Here is a 15,202-nt window from a genome sequence, read left to right as displayed (position 1 = left end):
AGCCAGCTTTCAGTGCCTATAACGATTTGAGCATCAGTACTCTATGTTATCGCTTGGAACTCTGGTACTTTCCCAACACAGCTACGAGAATTTACAACTGTTATACCAAAGGTTCCTGTATCTACGTTCTTCCTGTGTTCAGCCTGCAGCCTTTGTTATTGAAGCCCTTCTTGTGTTTTCCCGAGACCCTCTAACCTAAAAAACCGCCCAGTCCACGCCACACAGCCCGTGCTACCCATGTAGCCACCTCCTGAGTATAGTGGACACCTCACCTATTCAGTAGAACACGAAACCCAACCACCCTTTTGCGCAAGTCGAAGAATCTGCAGCCCACACGGTCGCACAACCGTCTGAGCCTCTGATTCGTCAGCTCTGCTTTCATCTTGCAAGCAAGACTGGCAGCTTTTATCATTTCTGTTAGCCGCTCGACACCAGAGAGAATCTCTTCTGATCCAAAGTGACACACATCATTGGTACCAACGTGAGCAACCACCTGCAGCTGTCTGCACCCTGTGCTCTTCATGCCATCCGGGAGGAGCCTTTCCACATCTGGAATGACTCCACCGGGTATGCACATGGAGTGCACATTGGCTTTCTGTGTTCTCAATCCCATTTTAAGACGTCAATCTTCTCTCGTCAATGACAGTAATAGGATCATATGTGAATAATATTTTGTACGAGGTCTATCAGATTTAAGAATTTTAGTAGAAAATGATACACTGTTTTCATTTTTTCTAGTCTACATTTTTTGCTTTAAAAAATTAAACACAATGTCATTTCAGAGCAGTTTATACTAACATTTACAGTTTTTTTCCTAAAGGTAATTGTTTTTCTTTCAAATACACAGATTAATTCATTATGTGTCGTATTTAGATTATACTAGGTTTGTTTATAAATAATTCTTCTGCTACCAGTCAGTGACTGGTGAATTATTAATAAATAAACCTATTGTTCTCGCAGTCGCAGACTTTCAAAACCATTTATAATCGATAAAATCAGATATTACGTTACCTTACCCTACCAGTCTTCGTTTCAAGCCCTCAATATAGATATTTTGATATGTTTTATAGCACAGAATTTCTTAGGGCTGTGTAGTTTTAGAACTGTATAAAGTTATTGCTCTAGATTAAAGTAGAGACTTTATCTGTTCTTTCAGAGCCCACAACCGATCATTCCTGTGTATTCGTTCTGCTGGATAGGGTAATACTTTTCACTGGGTTTCAACCAGGAGACGATTTCCAATTGTTACAAGTTATCAAGAAATAGTAGAGACTCACAGCTGAATGCTATGAATAGTTTAGTTGGTGGGACCGACTATACTGTCCTCAGGTTGAATGGTGAAAGCAGGCACTACAGACTTGAGGGCGGATGTCTCGAAAACCGTCCACTGCACTCCTCGTTGGCCAGAGGGAATCCCGCTGGTTCGTCACTGCGCTAGTCTGCGCTCTGCCTTTCCAAAGACCTCTGTGAACTTAGAAGGCTAGAGGGCGGACTTAGAAAGATTCGAATCGCTCGATTTTGATTTCGGACTGTTAACTTTATTGAGCAGCTGAGGCACTGTAAATTGGTTCTCATGAAATGTCGTCATGTCCTACCGCGTGGCGACTGAATTCTTTTATATTGTGGAACCTTAATCGAACTTAATGTTTTCAAGAATCCGTTTTGAGGTGAGCTATTAAATGAATTTTGCCGACATAAATTGCAATTTTTACGTCAGTTTATAAAGCTGTGGCTACTGCGGACTCTGAATACCAACGGCGAGCATTGAGCTCTGTTGTACACTACTGGCCATTAAAATTGGTACAACAAGAAGAAATGCAGATGATAAACGGATATTCATTGGGCAAATATATTATACCAGAACTGACATGTGATTACATTTTCACGCAATCTGGGTGCATAGATCCTGAGAAATCAGTACCCATAACAACCACCTGTGGCCGTAATAACGGCCATGATACGCCTGGGCATTGTGTCAAACAGAGCTTGGATGGCGTGTACAGGTACAGCTGCCCATGCAGCTTCAACACTATACCACAGTTCATCAAGAGTAGTGACTGGCGTACTGTGACGAGCCAATTGCCACCGTTGACCAGACGTTTTCAATTGGTGAGAGATCTGGAGAATGTGCTGGCCAGGGCAGCAGTCAAACATTTTCTGTGTCCAGAAAGACCCGTACACGACCTGCAACTTGCGGTCGTGCATTATCCTGCTGAAATGTAGGGCTTCGCAGGGATCGAATGAAGGGTAGAGCCACGGGTCGTAACACATCTGAAATGTAACGTCCACTGTTCAAAGTGCCGTCAATGCGAATAAGAGGTGACCGAGACGTGTAACCAATGGCATCCCATACCATCACGCCGGATGATACGCCATTATGGCGATAACGAATACAGGCTTCCAATGTGCATTCACCGCGAAGTCGCCAAACACGGATTCGACCATCATGATGCTGCAAATAAAACCTGGATCCATCCGAAAAAATGACGTTTTGCCATTCGTGCACACAGGTTCGTCGTTGGGTACACAATCACAGGCGCTCCTGTCTGTGATGCAGCGTCAAGGGTAACCGCAGCCATGGTCTCCGAGCTGATAGCCCATGGTGCTGCAAACGGCGTCGAACTGTTCGTGCAGATGGTTGTTGTCTTTCAATCGTCCCCATCTGTTGACTCAGGGATCGAGACGTGGCTGCACGATCCGTTAGGGCTATGCGGATAAGATGCCTGTCATCTCGACTGCTAGTGATACGAGACTGTTTAGATCCAACACGGCGTTCCGTATTACCCTCCTGAACCCACCGATTCCATATTCTGCTAACAGTCATTGAATCTCAACGAACGCGAGCAGCATTGTCGCGATACGATAAACCGCAATTGCGATAGGCTACAATCCGACCTTTATCAAAGTCGGAAATGTGGTGGTACGCATTTCTCCTCCTTACAGGAGGCATCACAACAACGTTTCGCGAGGCAACGCCGGTCAACTGCTGTTTGTGTGTGAGAATTCGGTTGGAAACTTCCCTCGTGTCAGCACGTTGCAGGTGTCGCCACCGGCGCCAACCTTGTGTGAATGGTCTGAAAAGCTAATCATTTGCATATCACAGCATCTTCTCCCTGTCGGTTAAATATCGCGTCTGTAGCTCGTCATCTTCGTGTTGTAGCAGTTTTAATGTCCAGTAGTGTTTCTTGTCTAAAAAGTTGCCTTGATGAACTTATCTTATAAAGGACCTGTTCCAGAATGTATCTATTAGTCTACAGTAGGAGCGGCCAAGATTTCGGCAGTGGGCCATGCCCGAGCAGGAGTGCCAAAGCGCTCAGCCTCGCCTCACACTTCCCCCACCACCAAACCACGCTCTCTAAGCGGGAGGAGCGGGAAGAGGGGATAAGAGTGAAGGTGCCGCATTTAAACGGAAGCGCAGTCGGACTGGGGAAAGCCGCAGATGCTCACATTGTGACTCTGCAGAGGATACAGAATCGCGCTCTGAAGACTGCCATGCACCTTCCGAGGCGATACCCGACGCGCCAACTCCACGAGGACACCGGCATCCTGCCTCTCCGAGATAGGTACCGCACCATCGCCAAGAAGTTTTACCAGAAGGCGGGTCACTCCCGCAACCGGCTCATCCGAGGACTGGGCCAACAACCGCACCACAGGCCAACCACGCGTTGGCCTGAACTGCTGAGGGATTAAGTTTTACTAATCCCCCAGCAGAGTGTGTTATTTATCTCTTACAGGTCACACCAGCATGGAAAATTCGACAAGTGTGTTAATGTATTTTTCTTTTCTCTTCCACAGGAACCGCAGGAATGGCAAATCTGTCTAGACTGCACCATTTTCGAGCCAAGGATCGGCTCGTCTTTACAGCGTCAGCGGACTGCACCGCCCCCTGTGACCGAGCGGTTCTAGGCGCTTCAGTCCGGAACCGCGCTGCTGCTACGGTCGCAGGTTCGAATCCTGCCTCGGGCATGGATGTGTGTGATGTCCTCAGGTTAGTTAGGTGTAAGTAGTTCTAAGTCTAGGGGACTGATGACCTCAGATGTTAAGCCCCAAAGTGCTTAGAGCCATTTGAACCATTTTTGAGCAGTCGCACTGCATACTACTTGGTTTATGTTCACGACTCCCAACAACGTAAGTCACAAGCAAAACAATTTTTCAGTATTCAAATGGTTCTGAGCAGTATGGGACTCAACAGATGAGGTCATAAATCCCCTAGAACTTAGAACTACGTAAACCTAACTAATCTAAGGACATCACAAACATCCATGCCCGAGGCAGAATTCGAACCTGCGACCGTAGCAGTTGCGCCTAGAACCGATCGGCCACCATGGCCGGCTTTTTCAGAATTATTTTTGGTGAGCTCAAAATATAATTTTTGTCTGGTACAAACTGTCGACATACAGAGTTTTGCACTCAAGTTGCGACGTAATTGTGACTTATTTAGTTTCATAATTGAAAAAAGGTCTTTCACACAAATATGTCTGTCGGAATATTGTAGCACTTCTGTAACTTCCTTACAATCCCATTATGAAGACTTGGGAGCTGTACCTGAGGAAAGCAATGTAGACGTCCTGGACACTTTTAACGTAAAAGGATTTGTCACTAAAACTTGAATTAGCTTGCAGGTCACTCAGTTACATGTGCACATGCACAGGCCCTCGTTCAACCGAAACGGGAAACGGTCTCGCCAAGAGCTCGGGAACAGATTTAGGACTGACAACATCCTCGAAATTTTTATTTCAGCCCCCGTATTTCCTTTAACTCCAGTGAGCGTAGGGAACTGAATTGTCTTTGTCATAATGTATCCCTTCTGGATCGCGATTTTCTTTTTAAATGTCACTCCGTCACACCAGAAACAAGTTAACTTGCATTGTCTTACTGTGGACAGTGTGCAGACAAGTCCACTTCAAATACAAAGTCTGCAATCCATTCCGATGTTCCAATTTTCGCTCCTGAACGCCTTTTTCCTTCATAAGTACAACAATAGGGAGACGTAAATCGAAAAATCGATCGAGGCATGTCCCTTGACTCAAACAATGAACTTTGCTGTAATATATGAAGTCTCCATAGTCTTCGTTCATTTCCATTAAAAAGTGTTGCAACTGAAACTGGAATAATGAATGGTTGCGACATGAGAAATCACGTGCTCTAGGTGTGTAAATTTAGCACAAAATGCTTTTTGATGTACAGAACAATGAATCCCGTCTGTCGACCGTTTTAATTTTTCGCTCTTTCACTGTCAACTAAATCTTTAAATTCTTCATGCATGGTATTGTAAAGTCGTTTCATAGCAAATGTGCAGTACCTGACGCTTATACGAAATGGGAGTTGTCATCCCTCTCTTCTGTGATTCCCATTCATTTTAAAGGATAGCAGCTACAGATCGCTAGACTTCCTCTTTTTGTGCAAACAGCCACTGGATCTCTGGACGTTCTTCGTAGTACAAGCAAATAGGTGACAGCGCTGACACCACGATTCTTCCGAACTCAAGAGAGTTGTGCCAACAGAAAAATGTCGCGTCGCAATGCTAAATGAAAAGTCACTATGTTACGGCTACTCCCGAGAACTACCGAGCAAAGCCGAGGGACAGCTTGGGCCGCACACAACCCGCAAACAATGCACGCCGTAAACGGCCCTGGGCTACAGGGTGTTTTTCTCTTCTAGGTAGCCACTTGCCAAGGCGCACGAAATCTATTTCAAAGCTGTAATGAAGGAGTTGTTTTTCATGCAAAACTCCTGAATGGTGCATGTAGGTAGGGAGACAGCCTGGAAAGCCTTTTGCAGTAATTTTCGGGTGGCAACACCACCCATATGAACTGCCCCTGTGGTCTGGGGTCCAAAGTTTACATTTCCGTAACTGACGACCAACGACCACTCACGTCTCCGCGACTGTTTACCTCTCCTGTGCCGATCACAGAAGTGTTTACATTGTCTTCCTCAACATCCAACGCTCTTAATCAGTGCGGTATATATTCTAATCTGTGTCTTCCTCAACATGCAAAGCCCTTAATTAGTTGCTGTATATATTCCATTTCGTATCTTCCTCAGCAATTTTTGCACTCCAGGACTCCCGCTAGTACTATAGAAATTTTACCCGAAGTCTTAACACGTGTGGAAGCATCCTGTCCTTTCTCCTTGTCACTGTTTTCCAAACATTCGTTTCCTCGCCGATTCTGCAGGAAACCACCTCATTTCTTATATTTATCAGCCGACTTCATTTTCAGTATCCATCTGCAACACCACATCTTATAGACTCCGATTCTCTTTATTTCCTGCCGGCCGCTGTGGCAGAGCGGTTCTAGGCGCTTCAGCCCGGAACCGCGCAGCTGCTTTGGTCGCAGGTTCGAATCCTGCCTCGGGCATGGATGTGTGTGATGTCCTTAGGTTAGTTTGGTTTAAGTAGTTCTAAGTCTATGGGACTGATACCTCAGATGTTAAGTCCTATAGTGGTTAGATCCATTTGAACCATTCGAATCTTCCTTTCCTACTTGTCACACAGTCGACGATTTACTTTGTGAAATAAGTATGTATCTCACATGTCGTATTTTCATAGAGGGAACTCCACTAAATTTGACTTGCCCCATCCTAACTTGCCCCGTCCTAAAGCCGACAGCCTGGTTCTTGGCTATGTATTCTCCTGAATTGGACCAAGTGTAGGTAATATTTTGGCTTCTACCACTCTGCGACGATGAGCAGAATTTTCATTTCTTACTTATCAGTTAACTGTTACATGTTTTGATAATGGGAAAACTTTTACATTGTGCTACATTTTTCACTATTTCTCCCAGGTATTGCCAGATAAATCATTCAACATACACTGAGGTGACAGGGGTCATGGTATACCTCCTTCCATCATGTCGGACCACCTTTTGTCTGAGAGTATGTGTACGCCCAGCTTATGGCCATCCTTAGGACCTTGAGGAAGATCGAATCATTTTAATGAGGGACACGGGAGCATCATACGGACAGATGGCGCAGACAGCTGGTTGAATTGCATTGTCTTCAGAAACAGTGGTAACGGGATAGACTCGCGACAGCAGTGTGACAAGGACTGTGGTCAGGGATCCTTCAAGAAGGTCTTCACCACAAGAAGATCATAGGATCGTTCGAGTGACTCTGATGAATAGACAGACGAGAATAGCTTAAATCCGGTTAAGGAACAGATTACTGTAAGCTGGTTTGAGATTTCCAATTGCCATGCCCCGTTCTCTGCAGACACCACGCTACAGACAGCACGTACTTGCATGGTGTAGGGCGATATGGGCATTCTGTGGTGTTCAGCAGTGAGTCTCTCTTGTGTTTATGACGCCCTGATGGACGTCAAGGCGTGCACAGATGACGTGCTGAAAGATCGTAAGAAGCAGCGATTTGTGAGACCTGTACCTCTCCTACTCCCGCCGATTATGGTGTGGGTGGCTGTAGCATACGACAAGAAAATTTGAGTCAGTAACTGAACCAACTTGTGACGTCATACTAGTCGGCTTGCCTGTCACTCTTCGTGAACGCTCGGCTCCGTGGAGGGCCCACGAAAAATCAATATTTAACTGAAAAGATACCCACTAAAGGCCTTACTTTTACTGTGTGCTATAGAGAGCTTCCATATTTTTAAACAAACAGTAAATAATTATGAAACTCATCTGAAGTAACTAGTCGCTTCACGCCGGAGACGGCTGCTGGCGCACGTAAGACCTGAGGTGTCACTTGCTGTGCTGTGATGTAAGCGCCACGGCCTGTTTATCTCGTGAACCACGTTTCCTTCCAAATGTGAGGGCATTTTGACGTCACAAGCAATACCACGAGGTCTACGGCAATATTGGCAATCGATTCGGACAACATGCAGTATGCCGGCTTAAGGCGGATTGAAAATGTATCACTAACAAGTCACCCTTATCATTAAAAGGCAGTTATTAACGCATCAACGATATAAACGTTCAAGAGATGTTTTGATAACCGACGCTTAAGGCAAACATTACATGAATGGTGTGTAGCGTAATGGATACTGTGGTGGTTTATAAAGTGGAAGGATGTAGATTCGCATCTTACAACATGAAAATATTTTTAATGTTAGTTTTGTTAATAAATTCTGGGCCTTTCTTATGAATGTAATACCAGTGTTTCTGCAAAATTCGATGTGATTTAACATTTCCGTCTGATCAGAGAGCGAAAGATGAAATAAATATGTGGTGGTTTATTTCCGAATATGTGGCGATTTCCGAATGTGTGCTTAGGCAAGAACCTAAGAGGGCAGCTTAAATTGTTGCGAGTGAAACGACGAGTAATAACAATCTCATTCTCGACGAGCAATAACAATCTCATTCTATTTCGTCACAAATATTTCGCGCGTACACTCATCTCACAAGTCCTCCTACAAATCAATGGCACTTCTGGTTAGTACATTTCTGCCGCTTAGGACATGCGTGAGCTGTCACCCATGCGATAGAGGCACACATCGAATGCTAACGAGAGTCGATAGCAGTTCCTGCGCTCGCCAATATTGCATGTGACATCAAAATGACGTCTCGTTTTCAAGAAGTGTTGTGAAACCAGTGTTACCCTTCGTGATGGAAGGTTGAATGCTCGCCAGTATGTGCCTAGAGCATCGAACCCTGTTGTCATACGTTTCATCAGCAGGCTAACAAATGGCATATTCCAGCAAGCTAATGCAAGACCACACACTGCAGTTCGCAATCTAAACGCCTGAGGAAGGTATGGTTCGTTGACTGGACTGTCCAGTCCTCTGATATCTCAATCAATAGAACACTTCTGCGATGCAGTGGGAAGACTAGAAAAAAAGCGCACGTGACTGCTGTATACAAGAAGGGCAAAAGAACAGACCCACAAAATTACAGACCAATATCCCTGACATCGGTCTGCCGCAGCATCCTTGAACACATTCTCAGTCCGAATATACCAAATTGTCTTGAGACCGAGAATCTTATGTACACGAATCAAAATGGTTTCAGAAAGTATCGCTCGTGCGAAACTCACCTTGTCTTTTTCTCACGCGATATAGTGCAAACTGTGGATGAAGGGCAACGGGCTGAAACCGTATTTCTAGATTTCCAGAAAGAGTTTGACACGATGCCCCACTGCAGGCTGTTAAACAAGTCAGGAGGATATGGAATGAGTGCACAGATACGTGAATGGCTCGAATACTCCTCAAGTTACAGAACCCAGTACGTTGTCCTCGACAGCTAGTGTTCGCCAGAGACAAAGACATCGTCAGAAGTGCCCCAGGAAAGTGTAACAGAACCGCTTTTGTTCTCTATATACACAAATGACATGGCGGAGTGGGTGGGCACCAGTTTGCTTTTGTTTTCTGACGATATTGTGCTGTACGGTATGGGTATCGCCGTTGAGTAACTGCAGGAGGATACAAGATAGAAAAATGTAAGTTAATGCGGATGAGTAGGAAAAACAAACCTGTAATGATGGGATACGGCATTAAACAATGTCCTGCTTAACGCAGTGAAGTTGTTTAAATATCTGGCCGTAACGTTCAAAGGCGATACGAAATGCAGTGTGCCTGTGAGGATTGTGGTAGGGAAGGCGAATGGTCGAATTCGATTTATTGGGAGAATTCTAGGAAGGTCCGAGCAGGCACACGGGGGGAGGGGTTTATTAGTTATTGGGAGCTCCAACGTTAGGCGGGTGATGGAGCCCCTTAGGAAAATAGCGGAAAGGTCGGGGAAGAAGGCCAGTGTTCACTCTGTCTGCTTGCCGGGGGGTCTCATCCGAGATGTGGAGGAGGCCCTACCGGCGGCGATAGAGAGCACTGGGTGCACCCGACTGCAAATTGTTGCTCATGTCGGCACCAATGACTCTTGCCGTCTGGGTTCAGAGGTCATCCTCAGTTCGTACAGGCGGTTGGCGGAGTTGGTGAAGGTGGAAAGCCTCGCTCGCGGGGTGGAATCAGAGCTAACTATTTGTAGTATCGTTCCGAGAACCGATCGCGGTCCTCTGGTTTGGAGCCGAGTGGAAGGCTTAAACCAGAGGCTCAGACGATTCTGCGGAGAGCTGGGGTGCAAATTTCTCGACCTCCGCTATCGGGTGGAGAAATGTAGGGTCCCCCTGAATAGGTCAGGCGTGCACTACACGCCGGAAGCGGCTACGAGGGTAGCGGAGTACGTGTGGAGTGCACATGGGGTTTTTTTAGGTTAGAGAATTCCCTCCCTAGGCCCGACAAGACGCCTCCTGAGACGCGGCAAGGCAGGAGTAGGCAAAATGCAACAAGGAATAACAATATTAATGTGCTAATAGTAAACTGCAGAAGCGTCTATAGAAAGGTCCCAGAACTGCTCTCATTAATAAACGGTCACAACGCCCATATAGTACTAGGAACAGAAAGTTGGCTGAAACCAGACGTAAACAGTAATGAAATCCTAAACTCTGATTGGAATGTATACCGCAGAGATAGGCTGGACAGTGAAGGGGGAGGCGTGTTTATAGCGATAAGAAGTGCAATAGTATCGAAGGAAATTGACGGAGATTCGAATTGTGAAATGATTTGGGTGAAGGTCACGGTTAAAGCAGGCTCAGACATGGTAATTGGATGTCTCTATAGGCCCCCGGGCTCAGCAGCTGTTGTGGCTCAGCACCTGAAGAATAATTTGGAAAATATTTCGAGTAGATTTCCCCACCATGTTATAGTTCTGGGTGGAGATTTTAATTTGCCGGATATAGACTGGGAGACTCAAACGTTCATAACGGGTGGCAGGGACAAAGAATCCAGTGAAATATTTTTAAGTGCTTTATCTGAAAACTACCTTGAGCAGTTAAACAGAAAACCGACTCGTGGCGATAATATATTAGACCTTCTGGTGACAAACAGACCCGAACTATTTGAATCAGTTAATGCAGAACAGGGAATCAGCGATCATAAAGCGGTTACTGCGTCGATGATTTCAGCCGTAAATAGAAATATTAAAAAAGGTAGGAAGATTTTTCTGTTTAGCAAAAGTGACAAAAAGCAGATTACAGAGTACCTGACGGCTCAACACAAAAGTTTTGTCTCAAGTGCAGATAGTGTTGAGGATCAGTGGACAAAGTTCAAAACCATGGTACAATATGCGTTAGATGAGTATGTGCCAAGCAAGATCGTAAGAGATGGAAAAGAGCCACCGTGGTACAACAACCGAGTTAGAAAACTGCTGCGGAAGCAAAGGGAACTTCACAGCAAACATAAACATAGCCAAAGCCTTGCAGACAAACAAAAATTACGCGAAGCGAAATGTAGTGTGAGGAGGGCTATGCGAGAGGCTTTCAATGAATTCGAAAGTAACGTTCTATGTACTGACTTGGCAGAAAATCCTAAGAAATTTTGGTCCTATGTCAAAGCGGTAGGTGGATCAAAACAAAATGTCCAGACACTCTGTGACCAAAATGGTACTGAAACAGAGGATGACAGACTAAAGGCCGAAATACTAAATGTCTTCTTCCAAAGCTGTTTCACAGAGGAAGACTGCACTGTGCTTCCTTCTCTAGATTGTCGCACAGTTGACAAAATGGTAGATATCGAAGTAGACGACAGAGGGATAGAGAAACAATTAAAATCGCTCAAAAGAGGAAAGGCCGCTGGTCCTGATGGGATACCAGTTCGATTTTACACAGAGTACGCGAAGGAACTTGCCCCCCTTCTTGCAGCGGTGTACCGTAGGTCTCTAGAAGAGCGAAGCGTTCCAAAGGATTGGAAAAGGGCACAGGTCATCCCCGTTCTCAAGAAGGGACGTCGAACAGATGTGCAGAACTATAGACCTATATCTCTAACGTCGATCAGTTGTAGAATTTTGGAACACGTATTATGTTCGAGTATAATGTCTTTTCTGGAGACTAGAAATCTACTCTGTAGGAATCAGCATGGGTTTCGAAAAAGACGATCGTGTGAAACCCAGCTCGCGCTATTCGTCCACGAGACTCAGAGGGCCTTAGACACGGGTTCACAGGTAGATGCCGTGTTTCTTGACTTCCGCAAGGCGTTTGACACAGTTCCCCATAGTCGTTTAATGAACAAAGTAAGAGCATACGGACTATCAGATCAATTGTGTGATTGGATTGAGGAGTTCCTAGATAACAGAACGCAGCACGTCATTCTCAATGGAGAGAAGTCTTCCGAAGTAAGAGTGATTTCAGGTGTGCCGCAGGGGAGTGTCATAGGACCGTTGCTATTCACAATATACATAAATGACCTGGTGGATGACATCGGAAGTTCACTGAGGCTTTTTGCAGATGATGCTGTGGTGTATCGAGAGGTTGCAACAATGGAAAATTGTACTGAAATGCAGGAGGATCTGCAGCGAATTGACGCATGGTGCACGGAATGGCAATTGAATCTCAATGTAGCGAAGTGTAATGTGATGCGAATACATAGAAAGATAGGTCCCTTATCATTTAGCTACAAAATAGCAGGTCAGCAACTGGAAGCAGTTAATTCCATAAATTATCTGGGAGTACGCATTAGGAGTGATTTAAAATGGAATGATCATATAAAGTTGATCGTCGGTAAAGCAGATGCCAGACTGAGATTCATTGGAAGAATCCTAAGGAAATGCAATCCGACAACAAAGGAAGTAGGTTACAGTACGCTTGTTCGCCCAATGCTTGAATACTGCTCAGCAGTGTGGGATCCGCACCAGGTGGGGTTGATAGAGGAGATAGAGAAGATCCAACGGAGAGCAGCGCGCTTCGTTACGGGATCGTTTGGTGATTGCGAAAGCGTTACGGAGATGATAGATAAACTCCAGTGGAAGACTCTGCAGGAGAGACGCTCAGTAGCTCGGTACGGGCTTTTGTTGAAGTTTCGAGAACATGCCTTCACCGAGGAGTCGAGCAGTATATTGCTCCCTCCTACGTATATCTCGCGAAGAGACCATGAGGATAAAATCAGAGAGATTAGAGCCCACACAGAAGCATACCGACAGTCCTTCTTTCCACGTACAATACGAGACTGGAATAGAAGGGAGAACCGATAGAGGTACTCAGGGTACCCTCCGCCACACACCGTCAGGTGGCTTGCGGAGTACGGATGTAGATGTAGATGTAGAACGTATGGTTCATCAGTAAAGGAGACCGCATAAAGGACGCTAGTGCGACGTAGTCTTGAGTACTGCTCGAGTGTTTGAGACCCGTAGCAGGTCGGATGAAAGGCAAACGTCGAAGCAATTCAGAGGCGGGCTGCTAGATTTGTTACCGGTGGGTTCGAACAGGACGCAAATGTTACAGACATGCTTAGGGAACTCAAACGGGAATCCCTGAACAATCGCTTCGGGCAACACCATCGAAATAAATTTAGAGAACCGGTATTTGAAGCTGACTGCAGAACGATTCTACTGCCTCCAGCGTGCATTCCGAGTAAGGACAACGAAGATAAGATACTAGAAATTAGGACTCATAAGGAATCATGTACACTACTGGCCATTAAAATTGCTGCACCAAGAAGAAATGCAGATGATAACGGGTATTCATTGGACAAATATATTACACCAGAACTGACATGATTACATTTTCATGCCATTTGGGTGCATAGACCCTGAGAAATCATTACCCAGAACGACCACCTCTGGCCGTAATAACGGCCTTGATACGCCTGGGAATTGTGTCAAACAGAGCTTGGATGGTGTGTACAGGTACAGCTGCCCATGCAGCTTCAACACGATACCACAGTTCATCAAGAGTAGTGACTGTCGTGCTGTGACGAGCCAGTTGCTCGGGCATCATTGACCAGAGATTTTCAATTGGTGAGAGATCTGGAGAACATGCTGGCCAGGGCAGCAGTCGAACATTTTCTGTGTCCAGAAAGGCCCATACACGACCTGCAACATGCGGTCGTGCATTATCCTGCTGAAATGTAGAGCTTCGCAGGGATCGAATGAAGGGTAGAGCCACGAGTTGTAACACATCTGAAAGTTAACGCGCACTGTTCAAAGTGCCGTCAGTGCGAACAAGAGGTGACCCAGACGTGTTACCAATGGCACCCCATATAATCACGCCGGGTGATACGCCAGTACGGCGATGACGAATACACGCCTCCAGTGTGCGGTCGCCGCAATGTCGCCAAACACGGATGCGACCATCATGATCCTGTAAACAGAACCTGGAGTCATCCGAAAAAATGACGTTTTTTCCATTCGTGCACCCAGGTTCGTCGTTGAGTACACCATCACAGGCGCTCCTGTCTGTGATGCAGCGTCAAGGGTAACCGCGGCCACGGTCTCCTAGCTGATAGTCCATGGTGCTGCAAGCTTCGTCGAACTTATCGAGCAGATGGTTGCTGTCTTGCAAACGTCCCCATCTGTTGACTCAGGGATCGAGACGTGACTGCACGAACTGTTACAGGCATGCGGATAAGACGCCTGTCATCTCGACTGCTAGTGATACGAGGCTGTTGGGATCCAGCACGGCGTTCCGTATTACTCTCCCGAACCCACCGATTCCATATTCTGCTAACAGTCATTGGATCTCGACCAACGAGAGCAGCAATGTTGCGATACGATAAACCGCAATGGCAATAGGCTACAATCCGACCTTTATCAAAGTCGGAAACGTGATGGTACCCATTTCTCCTCCTTACACGAGGCATCACAACAACATTTCACCAGGCAATGCCGGTCAAGTGCTGTTTCTGTGAGAAATCGATTGGAAACTTTCCACATGTCAGCACGTTGTAGGTGTCGCCACCGGCGCCTACCTTGTGTGAATGGTCTGCAAAGCTAATCATTTGCATATCACAGCATCTTCTTCCCGTCGGTTAAATTTCGCGCCTGTAGCTCGTCATCTTCATGGTGTAGCAATTTGAATGGCCAGTAGAGTACATAGTTTTTCCCTCGTTCTATTTGGAAGTGGAACCGAAAGGGAAATGACAAGTAGTGGTACAGGGTACCCTCCGCCACGCGCCGTACGGTGGCTTGCGGAGTATCTGTGTAATTTAGATGCAGATGTAGACATGTTTCCGTGGAAGTCTCCAGCCGAGTAATCTTTATGAACTGACAGAGCACGTGTTCCAGATCTAGCAAGAAATTCCTTAAGATAACTTTCGCAGGCCGTTTCCTGCCACTAGATGAAGAATATAAGAGTGCACTCGTGGACGTCGTGATGACACCTGATACTGATGTCGAGTTCTGACTGGGGTGAGGGTAGCCTTTATGTGATGAGCATCTCGCCAAGGTTTGATAACTATCGGACTTTTCCATTTCCCTCAGTAGAGCCGGCG

General features: G+C 45.9%; 1 protein-coding gene across 1 annotated transcript in view; it reads right to left on the bottom strand.

Moving 5' to 3' along the window:
- LOC126335006 (carboxypeptidase B-like) overlaps positions 1 to 15,202 on the bottom strand; it is a 54,945-nt gene that overhangs the window by 30,641 nt on the left and 9,102 nt on the right. The gene's annotated exons all lie outside the window — the stretch shown is intronic.

This window comes from Schistocerca gregaria, chromosome 2 (assembly GCF_023897955.1).
Source record: "Schistocerca gregaria isolate iqSchGreg1 chromosome 2, iqSchGreg1.2, whole genome shotgun sequence".
Lineage (NCBI taxonomy): Eukaryota > Metazoa > Arthropoda > Insecta > Orthoptera > Acrididae > Schistocerca > Schistocerca gregaria.
This window is presented reverse-complemented; position numbering and strand designations above follow the sequence as displayed.